General features: G+C 44.1%; 1 protein-coding gene and 1 long non-coding RNA gene across 4 annotated transcripts in view; one reads left to right on the top strand and one right to left on the bottom strand.

Annotated features, from left to right (window-relative positions):
* The window catches only part of RAB23 (RAB23, member RAS oncogene family), a 194,602-nt gene extending 189,976 nt beyond the window's left edge, over positions 1-4,626 (bottom strand). Inside the window, exon 1 of one of the 3 annotated variants that reach the window (XM_069235761.1) lies at positions 4,516-4,626. The gene's annotated coding sequence lies outside the window, so the exon portion shown is untranslated. Of the gene's footprint in view, positions 1-3,980; positions 4,231-4,515 lie in introns of those variants that run through there. The other 2 variants (XM_069235763.1, XM_069235762.1) reach the window with 2 other exon arrangements.
* Positions 4,627-4,644: 18 nt separating this feature from the next.
* LOC138296542 (uncharacterized) overlaps positions 4,645-17,019 on the top strand; it is a 31,496-nt gene continuing 19,121 nt past the window's right edge. Inside the window, exon 1 of the long non-coding RNA XR_011203856.1 lies at positions 4,645-5,202. This is a non-coding gene — a long non-coding RNA (uncharacterized lncRNA). The remainder of the gene's footprint in view (positions 5,203-17,019) is intronic.

Raw genomic sequence — 17,019 nt, 5'->3', positions numbered from 1 at the left:
TGACCTTTTTTTTTTAAACCCTTTGAGCGCTAGTTGCTGCTATGCGCTAGAAAGCATTAATTCTTTACAAATTCATATCTCCGGTTCCCCTTATCCGATTTTATTAGTTTTTGTGTCATTTTAAAGATAAAAATATAATCTATTGTTATAAATTGATTTTGGATTTTTAAACTGTTTCCTGTGTTTTATTTAATTTCTGTTTTGTGATATTTGAATGCTTTACACTCTGTATCCTAAGTTAAGCCTTGTCGCTCGTTGCCAAGCTATCAAGGGTTGAGCTGGGTTTAATTTACTGAGACCTAACTGGACCTAAGTGGAGGTTAGTGGCCTATTGCTAAGTGTAGGTACTTACCTGCCCTTACCAATAACCCATTTGCCAACAAGGTCCAATGTAGTATCCAGGCCTGTGTTTCTCCATTCCTGTCGCCGATATTGCCCTTGCCTCGCAAAGCAAAGAATATGGAGCCATTATTTTTCCTGCTCGTTTCCCTAGGCGCCAGCGCCCCCCCTTCTTACACCAGGTCAGTACACTGAGCCACACTCATCTGAAGCTATTGTTTTTGTAAAGAGTCCACCACAATATACGGCATACTGGAATCCTACGTAAACACTCTTAGCTGTTCTACTGGTTACTACATAATTTTTTCCTTTTTATTATTCCTTGGACGTTGAAACCAGATATCTAATGTTCCTCCCATCCTGCTTCAAGACATTTTTCCCCTTTAAACTGCCTTTTCTGATGTGTTGAATAGGAAACTTTGGAGATAAGAGTGATTCCTTCTACTCTAATAATTTCTATGGCAATAATATAATTATCTATTTATATATACACAACACACACTTCACGGGATCCTTAGTAATTCTTTGTGGTTTTCCAGTTTTTGTAAGTTGGTGTTTGGACTACAGTGGGGTCATATATGAGAAACCCGTATAATCTTGAAGAGCAGGTCGCCCATCCACCTGAAGGGGGGAATTGTCTCATCTACTGTTTCCCTTCTCCATGCCATTCCCTCTTTCCCCCTAAAGGTTACTTACCTGTGCTCTGTATTACAGTGGGGAATTAGCCTGCAGGTGAAAGGACGGAATATCTTCCTTCCTGCGGATTCTGTTCCATGGCTTGGTGAGTGGGATCTTGACATGGACCAGTCAAATGAAAAACACAAGTTCTGAGCAAAATTGGACTCAGACCTAACTGTTGGACCGCACAAATGTCATCTACAGCTTTAGTCTAAAGATGTGACAGAAACTGTCAGGCAGTGTGATAAGAATTATCTACCAAAATCTGAGATCCTGTGTCAGCAACGATTGTCAAACTCTTGTGTGCCCTTGGGTTGCTCCCCTTTGCCAAGTCTGAGGCCAGAAACCACTGGAATTCTACAAACTGCCAGTTTCCCACCCTTCGGGGGCCACCTCAAAGAAGGAGCTAACTGTTAAAAAAGGGGTATTGGACCTACTTTTCTGAAGATTGGCAGCACATGATGAAAGTTATACTTCTATGAGAAAACAGGAACTGTGAAGCACGGGATGAACTCACAACTGGTTGTTCAGTTTGATTGAACTGTGACCAGAAAAATGCTATCTGTTGTCATCAGAGAGTTCATTGATCGGCGCTTGAATAGCACCATTGCTATAGGATTGAGCTCCTAGCTTTGTTTAAGTGAGGCGCCTGTGGTCAGTCCAAATAAGTTTATATGCTCGTATTAATCCTTATAAAACTTATCATGGTTTGAATATCACCATTAATACAATAAAATACAGATACAATCATAAAATATTATTAAGAAAAATATCCACAACGCAACCAAACATCAGACAAGAGTCTTCTTATGACCCTGAAAAAATTAAGGTGACTGCTATTGCTAGGCTACTGAGTCTAATTCATCTACATATTTGAGAGGTTGCAACTTTGCAACACATTTTAAATAAATAAAGGTTTTAAATACTGTAACATTAATTATAGGGCAGTAGAATGTGAGGTTTCTGAGAAGAACAATGACACTTTAATAAAAGAGTCACTTGAATCTCTGGGAGTTAAACTAAATCTACACACTGTCTGAGGAGCAGGGGCATACGTCGTAGGTCAAAGGAAATTACAAAGCTGAATTTCACTCAGTCCAAATAGCTAAGGGTCACAGCATTAGATGACAGTCTCTTTACTTACAACTTTAGTGTCCCTTTAGTAGTCATTATTTGCATCCTGAATACCAATTGCTTGCGGTTACTGGTTACCACTGATAATTCTGGACATCACAGCTGCCTTCCTCACTGTCAACCATCCAAATTTGGTGTTGCGAATTGGATTTACCTTCAATGTCCTTCACTAGTTCTCATTCTACCTTTCCAACTGATACCACTTTGTTTATGTGAGAACCTCCAGATCACACATGCAGTCCCCCAGGTTCCATTCAGTCTCCTGTCATCTTCAACCTTTACAATGAACAGTCTGGTGCTCTACTCATAGATAAGATTCACCAACATGCCTATGATAAACAACTCTATTTGAAAGTTCCGTCTACTTTTGAAAGCTAATGCCTCAAACATTGCTTGCATATCATCCAGACCTGGATGTCCAGATCCTACCTGAAGCACAACCCAATTAGGTCAGAATTCATGTTATTTGCCAAGAACAACACACAAGAATAGTAAAAACCTGCCTCACTGACATGAACCTTGATGGATTCAAACCCCAACTATCACCCAATGCAAGTCACTTTAATTCAGCCTGGATATCATATTTATCCAAAAGGAACACACTGCCAAAAATCAAAGACTATCTGGCACCAGCTCTCTCCTATGAACCAAGTCAAAACATTTCTTCCAAAAAGCAACTTGTGAATTTTTGTTCAAACCCTCCTACTCTTGCATCTAGAGGACGATAATGTCCTGATCCATGGCTTCCCAGACTCCACATTGGCCCCAATTAAGGGCTCCTAGACACTATTGCACCTCTCATCCAGGGCCTGAAACAAATATGATTACATTATCCCCATTCTGATCGAGCTCCATTGGATCCTTTGTCAGTCTGCACCATCTTCAAAAATATTTGCATTGATTTCAAAACCATCATAATCAACATGCCTGCTCATCTTGCACAAGCTCACTATCTCTGGTGGCTCTGTGCACCCCACAAACAAAACACTTCCGACTAGAGTATACATAATGTAAATAAAAGAAGAAAAAAATAAGACAGAAGGCCACTCCAATGTATGCAACCAGGATCTGGAGCCATATCCTTGCATCCATCTGACTCCCCCAACACTGCTACAATTTAGGAAAGAGTTGGAGTCACAACTCTTTAAATGACATTACACCACAATGGAGTAACCGACCACAAAACAGCTCCCATCACCTGCTGACAGTGACCCTGCAAGAGCACTTCGCGGATTCTTGGCATGGTTTGCGTTTTACAAATATCACATACATAATAAGAAATGTCAACAGACTGCAATTATTGTGAAGGGAGCTGTGATTGTTAACTAAATAGAAAAATGTGATTAATTAATCTGGTTTATAGAAGGGGGGAACGGAACAAATAATAAATATCTACAATGAGCCATACTAGCAGGCTTATCACCTGTGGAGTTAAATCATAAAGTGGTGGGAATTTTTAAGACGGACTAAGAATATGCTTCTGGCTGCTCAAGTGTAAGGACTATCAGATCCGGGGAAAGGAATATTTAATTCGGAGTGCTCAAACTCATACCATAAAAACAATTTCTTGGGCACTGCGGTCCGTCTTGAGGGTGGCAAGGAATAATGCAGAAGACTACAACCTTGACATTCTTATAACAGCCTAAAATTGCAAAAAGTCAGATTAGGTGTGTTCAAGGAATGAGCGTAGGACCCACGCGACGCAACCCGGTGCCACGCCTAGATAGGGGTCCTCCCTTCCTACATTAATTCGTAGATACACCGGCAACAGACAGACTCCTCGCTGAGAGACATTTAAGATTAAAAGCGGTCCTGTTCGCCTCGGTTACCTAGCAATTATTCTATCACTGCGGCTCAGAATAGCAGCGCTGGAAGCAGGAGGTTCACTCCTCCAGGGTGGTCCTTCTGGATCCCAGGTTCTTAATGCCCTTTGGCACAGAACGTACCAGCCGCCGACACCTCCGCTGACAGGCTCCCGGGACTCTTCAATGGATGACTGTCGCTCTCGGGGGAGCGCCTGGAAGGCCCCTGAGACCCGAGAAGAAGACCTACTTCAGCGAGCAGACTTCCGTTGCCGAGAACCACTCTGCTTGTACCCGCGTCACGAGCGTGTCGCTTCCTGTGCCCCCGTTCCTAACGCTCGCTCCTTAGCAGCCCTGCCCGGTTGCTTTTAAGTGAGCCTTGTTTAAGAGTAGAGACTGTCGAAGAAATACCCTGTCCCCTCGGCAGGCCACATCGCTAGATAAACTCGGCCGTCGTTGCGAACTACACTGCGATTCATTTGCGCAGCGTCCCCAATTGCACTCTACGTTTGCCACATAATTTACCGCCTTAAAGTTCGGCCTTCCGTCGACGAGGACTGACCTGACTCTTTAACCCGTCCGTCTCAGCGAGCCAGCGTCTGATGAAGATGAAGTCCATGTGATCTGCACCATGGCAATTGGACCATCGACACTATCTGACTATAACCACCCGGCCTGTACAGTGCGTCACGCGCGTGGCTCCGCCCAACGTCCTGTACAGTACGATAGCGTCTAGTTCCCATAGCTCCCACCGGAGCAACGCACCATTCCGCGTCCCTAGTAACGGCGTCAGATCATGCAAGGAGCACGCAGCCTCCGAGCACGTTCACTTTTACTCGACTTCTAACTAGACAAATGATGGTGCTTCCTATAAGAAGAGGAGGTGGATGGCTGGTCTGCCGCCTTCTCACTCGTCTTCAGTGCTTGCTCCGCTTTCTCGGTATATCTCGTGGTTCTTGCAGACACTATCTATCAGCAACGGAGTCGCTTACTACCACCTACGTGACAGGCCCAAGAAGTTGCAATGGTAGCCACCCTCCACTGTGGAGTGACTGACCAGGAACCATGCCGCTTCGCTGCAGAATGTCACAACTGACCAGTCCGGCCCCCCACTCGCCTCAGATATCCGCATCGCCAGTCAGCATGTGGGTAACAGTGCTGCTGTAAGAGCGCGACAGGGTTGCTCATTGCTATTGAGAAAGATTTTTATTCGGTTATATCTTTATGGAGCAATAACCAGTCGCAGAAGGTAATTTGCACACTACATTTATACATTTATAACTGATATAGTACCGTGGCTTGTGAAACAAATTCAGAATGAAGTCTAGAAATGCGGTTTCTGATACTTGTTAACTAGGCATTAATTTAGGTATAAACGCCATTTTGTCCAAGATGGAAGCCACCTATGCCACTCATGCCACTCCTCCTGTCCTTGTCTTTCCTTGCGCAAATCACAGTCTTGCTGAAATCTATTTTTTTTCAACTGTCATTGTGCTCTCAATAAACGTTCCCCTGCTCAGTAACAAACTGCAATTTTAACCTCAACCTTCCGCTGATTTACTCTACTCTTTTCATTCATATAACATGGTGTAACATGGGACATGGGGTATTATTGCCGTATCCATATTTGTGTGTTCATGCTTTACTCTAATGTGTATTGTGCATCATTGCATTCCAGTAGGAGAATGCAGGTGGAGTTCTGTGGTCCCTCAGGTGATATTCTTTCTTCCTTCTCTGAGATGACCGGAGCTCTTTACATCGCTCTTTTCTGTCGTGGGTTTTAACTATGTGTATCAGAAAATAAAACCTTTCTCCATTAACAATCTGCTGCTTGACATCTTCATTCCCCAAGATCACACATGCCTTCTCCATTTACACACTCAGGACCTGGAATGGCTTCCCGTTGCCCATCAGGATCCACCCATAGCCTTCTTGAGGTTAGGATAGAGCTAAGGACACACCTCTTTAATAACACTATATTGTGACACAGTAAATGGTCCCTACCCCCACTCAGAACCAGCACACTCCCTCTCCCGCCTCATTCACTCACATATATTTTTGACTTTAACCATTTACAGCTTCCCACTACCTGTCTGCTAGGTCAGTGCTATAAAGTAGAAATTACATACATACATACAAATATTACATGCCTGTTGATTTAAAGGGACCTTTGAAGCTACTGAACTATTAACAACCAGGAAGCCAAATTGTTATGGTATCACCGGACAAAATTAGCATAGATGGGGTCAAATAATTATTCATTTTGTGGGGTAGTGCTTAGTTCTTAATGCAATATGACATTTGTTTTTCATGTGCTCCGATTTGCTGATGAAGTGATACATTTGCTCACCCCACAGTGATTTAGCAGTTTATGTTAATTGCATATGTCAAAATAAAAAACCCTTGATTTTGGAGGTGAGCCAGAAAACTTTCCTGTTCTACTAGGGATGCTGTCTGTTACTCTCTCAATTTTGCTGCCCACTTGGGGCTTCCAATAATTTCTGGTTTTGCATTACTCTTTATTTCTTTTCCTTTGATAACCCTCATGACATTGACACTGTACTACTTTACCTTTGAATTTTGTAATAAAACCCTTAAACATTTTATTGATCTAGAATTTAGTTATTGAGTGTAACCGTTTACTTAATTGATTGCTTTCCTGATATTCTGATGTATTGGAAGGTGCCTCAACAAGGGGACGCATTGCCTCATGAAGTTGAGATCTAGTAAAAGTGGGAATTTTGATTAACGTGAATTTTGAGGTGTCTAGAGTTTTGAGAAGCCCCACACTAGTACTAGGCCTGCAGACAGATGGCAACGTGTTTATAAAACTATAATGTACATTAACTGTCTCTTGTGGTGTACCCCTTTCAGTCTCCAACCTAATCAGATGCTTCCCTTCACAGGCCCTTCTACATAGCATATGTTGTACAGTGTGCAAGGGTGAAGCAATGGGTTTGCTGCCTGCGTGCGTGCTCAAGGCATCACATTTGTCCACCTTCCCCACTGTAAGCAAAAATTCCCTCTCTAATAGGTTTTGCTTTTTTTATAAATGGACATGGTTCTCCTTTGATTTTGCTGTTAACTGTGTGGGAGAACATGAGTTGGTGCACAATTGTGAATGTGAGTCAGCAGGTGAGTAATTTTGCATTGCTTGGATTGTTTAATGGGTGATGAAGGGCACGTAAAGGCAAATTAGGGCGTGGCCAGGAGCCAATGGAGTGAGCAGCACTTAAGAGAGCTCTGACCAGTAGACCCTCATCCATTACCATGCTGACCTAAAAAAAGTCTCCAAGGGGACCTGAAGTAATGAACAGCTGCTCTACTTGAGGTGCGCTCAAGATATATTTATTGCAAGCAGATCTTTTCATACGTGGTGCTCTCCCTCCCGGTCAGCAGGCAACTCCCAGTAGAGAGAACGGCCACGAGTAACTTTCTGTCAGCTCGTTCCAATAGAGCCTAATATCAATAAACACACCTCGAGGCAGATTACAACACATCCTTCCTCGTTATTCTTAAATGAATAATAAACAATTGAATAAAATTCACACAATAAAATGAACAATGAATAACTTCCTCAAGAAATAAAAGGTAATAGATCATGCACAGTGAAGATAAACTGAAACCAAAACAAATAATAAACAACAACAAGATTACGTTACATAATCTTTCAAAAACACAGGTGGTCTTCTGAATCTAGAAATTCTAGTGCCTACATGATTAGGAATTACACCAGTAGCATCTAGACCAGCTGCTAAATTTGCACCATGCTCACCACTTCCACCACCAACCTGACCACTTACACCTCTGCAAGCCTCACGAGGATTCACCACATCTTCATCGTCCATTAACATATAACCACTGCACTCACCACTCTTCTCTCCATTCATCTCATTCAATTCAGATCCATACTTCGCCACTCTCATTGTGTACCATTGTCTTTGATCAGAACCACAGGAAAACCCTCCTCAACAAAAAATTCTCTCAAAACTCTTATAGTTGCTGACATAGTGACTTCAGCCATGAATTTAACAATCAGCCACTTAGAGTGCACATCCACTATAACTAGTGCAAAATTCCTTCCTTTACCTGTTCCTGACAACGGTCCAATGAAATCCAAGCATACGCTATGCCATGGCTTATCAGGATCTGTTATACTGCCACAACCAGATTGTGCTCCAACTTTCAAATGCTTTTTACTCTGTATGCATTCAGAACACCGCTCAATCCATCTCACAACATCATCATTCATGCCAGGCCACCAAAACTCCATTCTAAGCCTTTTGTTCATAATGGTCTGTCCCAGGTGTCCCTCCTGAGCAATGTCAAACAACCTTTTCCGTACACCTGCAGGTAGAACAATTTTTTCTCCACGCAACACCATCTTTCCATTTATTTGCGATAGCTCATCCAAAATTTTGCTGTAAGGCCGTACAAGCACTGGAAGAGTGCTATCTCGTCTCCTCCTTTTTTTTTAATCAAGACTATAACGTTTTTTTAATACATTGTCATCCTCCATTGCCAAATGCCAGTCTGTCTCATTTACTATGCCCTTACTCCAACGAGGGAATTCGACCACACTCGCATCAGCCCCTTTTTGTTCACATTCTAGCACTTTTTCTTCATCCACAAGTTGCCAATCAAGGGCTAAGCATGAAAGGCAATCAGCCTGAACATTCTTCCAACCCGAAATATATTAAATTCTGTAATTGTACTCCTGCAAGCGTGATTCTAATCTGGCCAGTCTTGCTGATCCCTTGCCAGTTACACCAAGTGAAAGAATCTTTAGCAAAGGCTTATGATCAGTACGTAGTATGATACTACTGCCCCAGAGATACGTGCAGAGGTACTCCACACCCCATGTTGGCGCCAATGTCTCTCTCTCTCAATGACCGCGTAATGTCTCTCAGCAGTCGTTAAGATCCGGGAAGCAAAAGCAATAGTTTTGTCAGTGGATCCATGCATTTGAGACATAACTGCCTGATTCCTATTGCACTATCATCAACAGTTATTATAGTTTTCTTCTTGGTGTCAAAAGATACCAATATGTCAGCATTGCATACCTCCTCTTTTATCTGTTGAAAACACTGTTGTTGTGCTGATTCCCAAGCAAAGTTTGCTCCTTTACGCATAAGTACTTTCAAACCTTCCGTCTTACTGGCAAAGTTCTTCACAAACTTGGAGTAATATTCAATTAAACCCAAGAAGGATCACAGCTGTTCTTTGTCTTTTGGTGCTGGTGCAGATTTGATAGCTTCCAACAAATCTTTTTTTGGTTTGATCCCTTCCTCAAACAAAGAGTGACCAAGATATTCCACTTCTTTCACCAGGAACTGACATTTTTCTTGCCTTACGGTCAGTCCAAATTCCGACAGTCTATCCAGCATCATTTTCAATGTAATGTTGTGATTTTCAATAGTATTGCCAAAAACTAGAATGTCATCCTGAAAATACATTATATTATCCAAACCCTTGAAAATTTCATTAATCATTCTCTGAAAGACTCTAGCAGCAGACGCTAGATCGAAAGGCATCCTAGTGAACTGATACGTGCCTTCCATGGCGATGAACGCTGTCAGAGCTTTTGATTTTGGATGTAGCTTTATTTGGTGGTATGCATGGTTAAGATCTAATTTTGAAAAATACTTAGCACCTTTAATTAACAAAACCAACTCATTGAAATTTGGCAATGGAAAGTTGTCTGTCACTATATTTTGATTCAACCCCCTTAAATCCACACAGAATCTCAATTTCCCATCTTCTTCTTTTTTTTTTTTTTTTTTTTTATAGAAATTACCACAGGTGATAACCATTCTGATGCTGCCACAGGTTCAATTAATCCACTCTCCAACATTTCTTTGAGTAATTCTTTAACCTCTCCCCTAACTAATACTGACATCTTCCTGACCTTATGTTGTACAGGAATTTGCCCTTGTTTCAATTGAATTTCATGAACATAACCTTTCAATTCTCCCATTTCCTTTCTAATCACGTCCTTTGCTCCACGTAAAATATGTGCTAAAGTGATATCTTCTACAACCATGACATGGATAGGAACTCGAGGATTTATGATAACATGAAGATCATATTGATGCTGCCAACCTAAAATAAGAGGACCAGACTCTGGTATAATGGTGTACAAGGAACCAGAATCTACCATTTGCTCCACTGGCATATCCTTTATGATAAATTCTGTTTTGGGTCTTCACATTCTTCCTGTTTCTACTACTACACTGTTAGACTCAGACACACACAAAACTCTCTCAACTTTGTCACACTTGAACGTGTCCCCTACCGCATCAACAACCATAGCCACTTTCCCTTTATTAAGTTCTTTCTCCTTGCAAGCTCTAGTAAAGTGCCTTTGACGACCATATCTCCGACATTCTTTCCCTACGGCAAAACATTTTTTGACTCAGAAGTGTGGTACCTACTACCGCACTTGGTGCACGTTTTGCTATTAGCTCTACTGTTGCTGGAAGATGAGTTACTGTTCCTACTCCAAAGTGGTTTAGTAGTGACAGCTACGTCACTCTCAATCAATGATATTTCTTCAGAACACCTTGCCTCTTTCCTTTTCATCTGCTTCATACAAAACTCAGACTCCTCAACTACTTTTCCAATCTCAATAACATACTTCAACATAGGATCCTTCGCCGCCCACAACCTTTCTTGCATTTTCTTGCTTCTACCTTGTACGATGAGCTGATCTCTGATTAGTTCCTCTGTCATTGCCCCAAATCTACACTTAACTGAAAACTCCCTTAAACGGGCGACAATTTCGTCCACAGTTTCACCATCTTTTTGCGGTTTGGTATAGAATTTAAATTTTTGCATGACAACGTTTTCAGTTCTTGCAAACCTCAACTCCAACCTTCGCCTCGCCTCTATAAATACATCTTCAATAGGTTATCCTGCCTGTTCAACAGCCTTGGGCAAATATTTAAATACATGATGGCCCTCCTTGCCTAAATAACTAAGCAAAATAGCTCTTTTTCTATTAAAAGAGAATCCTAAACCATCTAAAGCTTCAAGATAGTTGTCGAACATATCTATCCACTCCTCCCATCCTAATGGCGGACTCCCCTGCTACATCAAGAATTATGGTGGAGAATTGACTGCTGTAGCTGCAATATACATCTCTTACTGTAACAATATAACTTATAGTGTATAAACACGGTCACTTATACTTAACAACAAAACCTATTCTTCTAAATGCATACACCTATATGTGCTGTATTATTTTTTTTTTTTTTTTTTAGACTTGCAAAATGGACTCTTAGAGTACCAATTATAAGTTTTATGAGATGATTTCCTCTTTTCTTCTTTTTTTATAGTGTTTAAGAAGTACCAGGTGTGCCTATCACTGCAAGAGGCACAATAGTTTCCGTGGTAATGTCATAAATAAGTGTTATAACACAATATGTATCCAGTAGAAAAACGGAACTGTGAGCAAACGCCTGGAAAGCAATTTTATACAATGAGAGCTTTCCCTACGCTCTAAGATGGCCACCAGTGATGTCAGTGAATGTAGTTTGTTTCTCTAGGTGATTGGGCTCTTTTCTATTTACCACAGAACACAATAACGTCAGCATGCTCATGTCGCAAACAACTTCAAACTATATGTGCGCGCAGACAAAGACTAACTCGGCGCAATGCTGCAGTGCATTTACTGGGTAAGCCAAGAAATGTCTTAAATATGAAGTATTCCAAATGTCTATGTGCTTGAATCAACGGGAAGCATTTAATAATCACAGCCTTACGTGAAAGTCCGAAATAGTGGGTTCCAAGCATCCACGCTGAGTGCTCAACGTCGTACCTGCTGCCCTCATCGCCAAAAATAAAGTAATGAACAGCTGCTCTACCTGGGGTGCACTCAAGATATATTTATTGCAAGCAGATCTTCTCATACGTGGTGCTCCCCCTCCCACTCAGCAGGCAACTCCAGGTAGACAGAACGTCCAGTAGTAACGTTCTGTCAGCTCGTTCCAGTAGAGCCTGATAACAATAAACACACCTTGAGGCAGATTACAACAGGACCCTGTCACAGCAGAAGGGGAGGGGGTTGCGGGACAACATCAGGGCACTGACAGGGGTGCTGATCGATGCCCAGGAATTGGGGAGCACTGTCCTCTCTGAAGTAGGGCCTACACCGCAAAGACAAAAGATGGCGGCGCCCTGAAGCGACGGGCTGCCCGTGATCTTGCATCTGGGCTGACTCTGACCTGGGAGACCAGACAGCGGAGAAACTCCCTATCCCAGTCAGTGATGCAATATCTGGGAGTTTTCAGAGCAGTTGGAGAGCCCGTACCCGGCGGGCTCCCTCACAGAGAGGAACACAAGAGGTAGCAGGCATGGTAAACTCCGACCCAGGGCCAAGGAAAACACAGCGAAGACAGTGGCGGATGGAGGCTTGACCACGTAAGTACCTCAAGGGCCCCGTAGGAACAACGCCTGCTCAGCACTGCCGTGAATGGAGCGGAGACAGACACAGCAGGCAACCACTCGCCCAGGAGGACACCCCGTTACAAGAGGTGAGGCAGGTGGCATAGTGGGAGTGGTGACGGTGGCGGCTATCAGCCCGGGAGGACAGAGGATAAGAAGCCTTGCAGAGCAGCATTGAGCATGCACACAAGAGCACAGACCCGAGCATTGAGGCCCTAGGGAACAAACTGTCTGTAGGCTAATTTACTAACTGAAGGGAAGCCAGGCCTAATCCCATATAACCCGCAACTGGGACTATGGCACTCTGCCATAAAGGCACAGCATCCCTGTCTAAAAATAATGCCGCCTGAACTATGACAAGAAAAATTAACTGCCTGCCGCTAGACTGCGATATACAAGCGTAGACAGGGGTTGCTGAGTGGTGCTTATGCCCCTGAGCTTCCAGCACAGTGGAACTGGTGACATACCTTTTGCCCTGATGATTACAGTCAGACTACTTACACCTGGGGGCCAGGCATCGCCAGCTATCTCCAACCTTGGGGCTTACCTCTTGACACAATGACGAGATGACGCGATGACCACCACTGCTTGTCTTATAGTCACCACAACAGAAAGGGAACTGGCTGGGGACCCCCCCGCCCTCGTCACAATGACTGAGCACCTTACCATTATAGAAACAAAGGTCCGTACCCTAGAAATTAATGTGGAGAATGCCAAAAACCGCTATTACACTATAAGGACTGCAATTGCCCCCTGGCCAAAGCAAGACAGTTAGGAGGGATCCTGGTAGAGGATAACCAGGTGCCCATCTTTCCAGACTTCTCTTGAGAAGTATAGCGTCAACGTTCCACGTTCATGGAAGCTAATAATAATAATAATAAGCTTGGATACAGTTACAGGATGCTGCTTCCAGCAAGACTCCTTGTGGCGACACCAGAGGGGACACCATTTTTTCAGTCCCCCCACTCCCAGGAGGTTTGGGGCTGGTTGGACAAGCACCCTGACCACACCCTAGCGGAGAAAACCAAAGGGGAACCTGAAACCTATTGTGGAGCAGAGGCATCCGCAGCAGCCCTGTTGCCCCTTCTGAAAATGAAGCACAACTGGAGAGGAGACGAGTAACGGATGCAGTGAAATCTTTGTGTGGATCGGAAACAGGACCCTCCTCTCCACTATACAATGAGGACTCGATAGCCTTGGACTCTGACTGTGGCTTGGGAGATTCAGGGGGACCAAGTGAAGCCTTGCCGAAGGTCGCTCCGAGAACAGCGGACGCACTCATATACGGGCAGCATGAAGTAAAGACACCCTACAAATTGACTGACTTCTCAATGATCAACTGGTAAAACCTTGACAGAGAGAGAACCTGCATTCTGTTTATGCAACCCCCTTGGAACTCGCACTACTAATTGATTAACTGTGCTGGATGGGAGAACCTGGGTCTAGATGGGCTCCTAGACACCCTCTCTATTCTTGGTTAGGCTTGTGGTTTCTCCATAAGGAGCAAATATGTTGTTCCCACCTTGTTTTCCTGTTTAGTTTCTCACTAGTTTACATGGGGGTGCATGGACCCACGTGTCCTGGGGCAATGGGAGTTGAGGTGAGGTTTATTTGATTACTAAGGAGATATGTGCAAGTTGTGCCATTATTACATACTCGCTTATAGACCTCATAAGCATGCAGTGGGGCGGAAAGAGAGTCCTGGGAATGGGCCTGCTCATCAAACACTAACAAATGACTATGCACCAAGCATACAAATTCTTATCCTGGAACATTCCCGGAGTGCATACAATGTCCAAACGCTACAGAGTTTTCTGTCTAAATAGAAGAGGAGTTCATGTTGCACTGCTACAGGAAACTCACATCACAGCGAAAGAAGGGGTGGCTTTACACCACCGCTGGAGGGGCCAGGATTATTATACCACTTACTCTGCTTATGCAGGGGGGTACTCATATGGATATGGACGGGGACACCTTTCCAACACACAACCACTTTAATCGGCCCATAAGGCCGGTATGTAGTAGTGACAGGGAGGCTAGAAGGCCGATACATAGTCATTATAAATGTCTATGCTTCTAATACAGATCCACAAACTTCCCCGATGGGCCTCTCGGGCCACCTTGCACCATACCAGACAACTATTATAGGAGGTGATTTGAATTGGGTAGCGGACCCACTACTGGATTCCTCGCACCGCTGGCTGACTCACAGGTTTCCAGAACAGCTCTGGCTTTTAAGGATTGGCAAGCAAAATGGGGATTATTAGACACATGGAAGTGCACTCACCCACAAGCCTGAGATTATTAATTCTTCTCAGGCTTACACAAACTCCATGTGTGCTTAGACATTTTCCTATCCACCCCGGACATCCATGGCCAGATCCATACAGTCGAGTATTTGGCTTGCACAATCGCCAATCATAATCCAGTCCTCTTACACCTGAATTGGGCCCGACCCAGAACTCAAATCTCCACCTGGAGGCTAAAGCCGTACACCCTGTAGGACCAAGCTTTCAGGGATGAAGTTGCCTCCAGAATAGAGCAGTACTTCACAGAGAATGATGGAACAGCCTCCACACTCTGGCAGGAGTGGGATGCCTTCAAAGTGGTTATCCACAATTATTGCATGGCAGCTTCCATAGGCATAAGAAGAACCCTGTTACTGGAAGTGCTGGAAGCGGAGTGGAACTCAGATTGTTGGAGACCCAGAGGCCTAACAGGCCTGACCTCCATCAAGCCATTCTAGGTAAAAAAAAAAAACAAGAGGTGGCAGTCCATAGTGAAATACTGCTCTGTTTCGATTTTTGGGTGTATAAGGACCAAGCCCACGCTGAAAGAGACCGTACAAGGACTTTACTGACATGGCTGGCCAACCTGGCCAAATGGGGCTCCCCAATATTAGAACTGAGAACAGATTACAGGGAATGGGTCTATAGCCAGGAATGGATCACTTCCTAGTTCTACCAGTACTACAAAAGTACTATACAAGAGCACCTCTTAATATAATGCAAGGAGAGTTGGGTAGTATTTGGCTTGCTTCCCCCTGCCACATCTCTTGGCTGAAGAGGCGGAGACCCTGGGGTAGGGCATAATGCCACAAGAAGTCAAGGGAGCAATCAAACACCTAGCACCAGGGAAAACACTGGGAACGGATTGATTCCCGGCTGACTTTTATACGTCCTATGCTGACATTTTGACCCCTAGACTGGTAGCAATGTAAGTGGAGGCCAGAACTCTGGGTTGCTTGCCAGACCCCTCTAAGGAGGCGCTGGTAATTCTCCTCCAGAAGCCAGGGAAACCAGCCCACAACCGTTGCGCATACAGACTGTTGTCAATGTTGAAAGTCGACTATAAGATAAAATCCTGGTGACCAAACTAATTCATCCTGACCAGGCTGGCTTTATCCCGAGTAGAAATACTGCACTTAAAATTTGACGCCTATTATCAATACTAGATGCAAGTGGGGTTGATATAGAGGTGTAGAAAAATGCCACTGTTGGCATGGTCACCCCCCACTTTTTGCCTATTGTTGATGCCAGCTTTGATTGGAAGTGCTGGGACCCTGCTAACCAGGCCCCAGCACCAGAGTTCTTTCCCTAAAAGTGTACCTTTGTTTCTACAATTGGCACAGCCCTGACACGCAGTTAAGTCCCTTATAAAAGGTATCCCTGGTACCAAGGGCCCTGTGGCCAGAAAAGGTCCCTAAGGGCTGCAGAATGTATTAAGCTACCCTAAGGGACCCCTCAGTCAGTACATACACATTGCTTTGCAGCTTGTGTGTGCTAGTGGGGAGAAAAGACAAAGTCGACATGGCATTCCCCTCAGAGTGCCCTGCCCACCAACCCCTGCCTGTGGCATAGGTAAGTCACCCGTCTAGAAGGCCTTACAGCCCTAAGGTGCACTATACCACAGGTGAGGCCATAGCTGCATGAACACTAGGCCCCTACAGTGTCTAATTCAATTCTTAGACATTGTAAGTGTAGGGTAGCCATACTGAGTATATGGTCTGGGAGTTTGTCATTACGAACTCCACAGCACCATAATGGCTACACTGAATACTGGGAAGTTTGGTATCAAACTTCTCAGCACAATAAACCCACACTGATGTCAATGTGGTATTTATTAAAAAATGCACACAGAGGTGTGTTAACCCTACTGCTAGTGTAAGGCTGACCAGACTATGCCAACCTGCCACTTCCAGACAAGTTTCTGACCACATGGGGTGAGTGCCTTTGTGCGCTCTGTGGTCAGAAACAAATCTTGTCCTGGGTGGAGGTGCTTCACACCTCCCCCTGCAGGAACTGTAACACCTGGCAGTGAGCCTCAAAGGCTCAAGCCTGGTGTTACAGTGCCCCAGGGCATTCCAACCAGTGGAGATGCCCGCCTCCCAGACAAGCCCCCACTTTTGGCAGCAAGTCCAGAGGGATAATGAGAAAAACAAAGGTGTCCAGAGCTGAAGGGACCCCCTCCTTGAGAAATCCTCCATCTTGCTTTGGAGGATTAGGACCAATAGGGTAGGGATTGCCCCCTCCCCAGAGGGAGTGGGCACAAGGAGGGTGTAGCCACCTTAAGGGACAATAGCCATTGGCTACTGACCATAACACACCCCTAAAATTAGTAT

This window comes from Pleurodeles waltl, chromosome 5 (genome assembly GCF_031143425.1).
Source record: "Pleurodeles waltl isolate 20211129_DDA chromosome 5, aPleWal1.hap1.20221129, whole genome shotgun sequence".
NCBI lineage: Eukaryota > Metazoa > Chordata > Amphibia > Caudata > Salamandridae > Pleurodeles > Pleurodeles waltl.
Note: the sequence above shows the minus strand (reverse complement) of the source record. Positions and strands in the feature narration are given on the sequence as shown.